The sequence below is a fragment of the Phaethon lepturus genome, unplaced genomic scaffold (genome assembly GCF_000687285.1).
Source record: "Phaethon lepturus isolate BGI_N335 unplaced genomic scaffold, ASM68728v1 scaffold31690, whole genome shotgun sequence".
NCBI lineage: Eukaryota > Metazoa > Chordata > Aves > Phaethontiformes > Phaethontidae > Phaethon > Phaethon lepturus.
The window spans coordinates 3,610-7,125 of NW_010510306.1; positions in this window are offsets into that span (position 1 = coordinate 3,610).

The following is a 3,516-nucleotide window of genomic DNA, read 5'->3' on the forward strand; positions in this document are numbered from 1 at the left end:
TGGGGTCTGCCGGGGTCCTGCCCGCGCTGGAGCCCGACAGAGGGATGACGGGCCGTCTGAGATCAGCCTGCACAGGGAGGAGAAGACGTACCAGCAGGCATAACCAGAGTATAGCGTGGCCTGCGGACTTCCCACCCCAGCTCTTTCAGGCAGAGAAAGGGAAGGAGATGACAGAAGACCCTTGGGGCCACATCAGCTGGCACGCCGGGTCCTGCAGACCAGTTAGCATGATGTGCTGATTGCCTGCAGGACACCTGAAGAGTCAAACGATGCCGTGGATGATGGGTGGAGGCAGTGCTGGAAGGTGACTCAGGGATGGCAAAGGTAACAGTTGGATGTTGTGCAGGAGCATGTGTTTAACGCACCGTCAGGGGCACCTGCCAGCCTCTCGGCTCTTCTGGCTCTGTCCCTTTGCGACACTGGCCAGGCTTCCCTGGGACCCTCTCCTGTCCATGTGGACATCCCACACTGACTGGGTGGAACTGGAAACATGACCTTGGTGTTTGCCCAGCTCAGAGTGCCACGTAACCAAAGAGGAGGTTCATGAGGGCCACAGTATCATGGCAAGGCTTTCGTCACCTTGAATAGTCTTGTGTATCTTTCCCATGCCCACTTTATCTACTGTCCATCCCACATGGAGAGCTGTGGAGGTCCACCCATCTATCCATTCTTCCCCACAGCCTTTTATCCTCACACAGGCACACTTCCATCTCATACCCATCCTCATACTGACCTGACACTCCATTTGTCCATCGACCTATTCATTCCCATGCACTCAGCATCCAACTGTTCTTCTAGCTCAAACCAGTGCTCAACCCAGTGAATAACTCATCTCTGAGTACTTGGGAGAAATGGCTCAAACCTGGGGTGGTTTTGGTGCCCTCTCCTAAAAGGAGAGTATTAAACCCTTGTGCTCATGGTGTTCCTGTAAGGGCTACAGCAGTGCAGGAGACTACTCTTTCAGGAGGGCAGAGGACACGTTGATGGGAACGATCTGTACCCCCTCCTTCTCATGAGAGGAGAAGCATCCTCAGAAGGCTCTGCGTGGGCAAACAGCTGCCGTGCCCGAGTCCTCCCTCAACAGGATCCAAAACCTGTAACATGTGAGACGAGCTTGCTCCAGATAGCCATGTTTATAAAATCACAGTGCTGGTAGAGACATCCTGACCCTTTTTCCGGCCAGCTGGCACCCAGAGAAGGTCCCCAAGCCAGCCTGCCTGGCTGAGCGGTGGCAATGCCTGGCAATACATGACAAAGTGCCCTGCCTGCAGCACAGGATGCCCAAGAGCAGGGCGCTGGTTTGGGATCACGTAGCCTGGTGGATCCCATTTCCTGGGAGCCCAGGGACCTGCCAGGGGATGAGTGGGAAAAGCTGCTTTTGGGGATGCCCCATGATGTCCCCAGCATGGACAGGGCCATGCATCCATGATATGGTGCCCGCTGTAAGTGTGCTGAGGGCTGGAGTCAGTAATGCAATTGGTGCTGGAGAAGACAGGCAATTACCCCAAGAGCAGTGACCTGCCTGTCCTGCTTGTTGAGTTAGGGGCCACGCATCTGTGGTCACATAACCCATGGCCAAACTGCAGACTTCTGTGAAGAGACATGGCCTGGACACCTCTCCTACCACAGCAAAGGGGAAAACACCTCTCATGCCCTGGGCCCTGGGGTCCTCTGGCACCTCCACCCTAATGTCCCTGCCCAGGACCGGGCTGTCCCCGCTAAGCACAGCCAGGGTGGAGAAGAGTTCCAGCCCCACCATGATGGAGGAGATGAAAGTGTGGGCACTACAGAATTCAGAGGGGTGGAACACCCCCAAACTGACCCATGCAGAGGGGGGCAGTGGAGAGGGGACTTGCATTTGCTTTAAAAGCAGTCCACAAACAGGTTCCACAGTGTGGCTCTGCTGGCCAGCAGGAGATCAGTTCACCCGTTCCCTCCATGGGGTCAACTGGTGCCGCAGTCACAAGACCGTGATGGTGGAGTGGAAGACGCCTGGTCGCTCGCTTGAGCTCAGGCATCCTTGGATACTGCTCACTGAGACACACACGTGCGTTGGCAGCTGCTTGAAATAAAACACATGGGCATGAAAACATGCATGGAAACGCGCGCACCAGCAGCCGTACACACCCAAACACAAGCACCCAGCCCAGGCTAGGCTTTATTTCTTGCCATGTGCTTGCAGAGCAGTCCCAAACCAACACTGGGGCTCCCGGCAGCTTGCCCCATCACTGAGAGCCCTTTGTCCCCATCACTGGGTCCTGCAAAGCCTCTGTCCACCAGGGACGTGTTCCCTCCTCCAGAGCTGCCTGGAGGATGTGTCTCTGGCCCTTCAGTTATGCCGATGCCACTAGCTGACCCTTAACAATGGAAAGGGCAAAAGGGGAGCGGGACTGGGCCAGGTCGGCAGCGTGGAGGGGATGCTGATGCGAGGGTGGCCGGGGAGCGTATGTGTGTCGGGGGGCATTCGGGATGCGATAGCGGTGACGTTACAGGCGCGATGCAGCCAGGGCACTCAGGGCATCACCAGCAATGGCCAGCAGCTCCCAGCTCGAGCCTCAAGCACCAGCCGTGTGCCAGGAGCCTACAGCTGAGCGTAAGTGTGCACGGTGTTGCGTAGGGTTGTTCACCAGCAAATGTGGCTCTGAGTGACCAGCTGCCCACAGCCCCATGCTGGCATTTAGGCTGACGGACGTGGCAGGGTCAAAGCAGGACTATGCAAGTGTCCCCACCAGACAGGGACATGCACAGAGAACGCAACCATCCCATACATGTCCCAGAGCCGCAGGCATGAGTTACCCTTGGGACGTTAGGTCACCGTGATACACCAAAGCACTGAGTTACTCAGGATTGAGCTGGAAATTAATATCCTCTAATGGACACATGCCTGGTAGGAGGACAAGCTGTACAGCATCTGGTGGCTCTGGTTTGCTGGAGATCCAAAACCCTTCCCCGGGGACCATCAGCAGGAGAGGGCTCAGGAAGGTCTGGCGCCGGTCATCAGCGTTAATAACAAGAAAATAGGATGATGGCAGCTTTTCTGTCTGCACAGGAAGGGGCAGGGAACATGTCTGCCAGCTGCAGGCAGACCCTGACCTAAAACTACAGACACCCATGCCTCCAAGTGCCCCAGTGCCTGGAGGTGAGGTGGCTCTGGTGAGGACATGGGGATGGTGGGCAACGAGCCCTGAGCAGCAGGCGTGACTGTGGCTTGGTGCAGCGGGTGCCGGTGCAAACGGGCCCTGGCTTGTGCCCGCAGGCCCGGAGCGTGCCGGCCCCAGCAGCGCTAGTGGATGTTTGGCACAGGATTTCCCAGGGAATCTCCATCCTCTTGCTGCCTGGCCCTCACCCACCAAAGGCAGGGGCTGGGGGCCCCGCGTTGCCTCTGTGCCACCCCTGGCAGCCATCCCTGGCCAAGCAGTGCCACCCTGTGGCAAATGCCCTGCTCGCCTCCAAAGGGGGTGATGCCCCTGGACCCCCACCCCAGACCTCCAGGTCCGTGGCACTGGCTGCCCACGT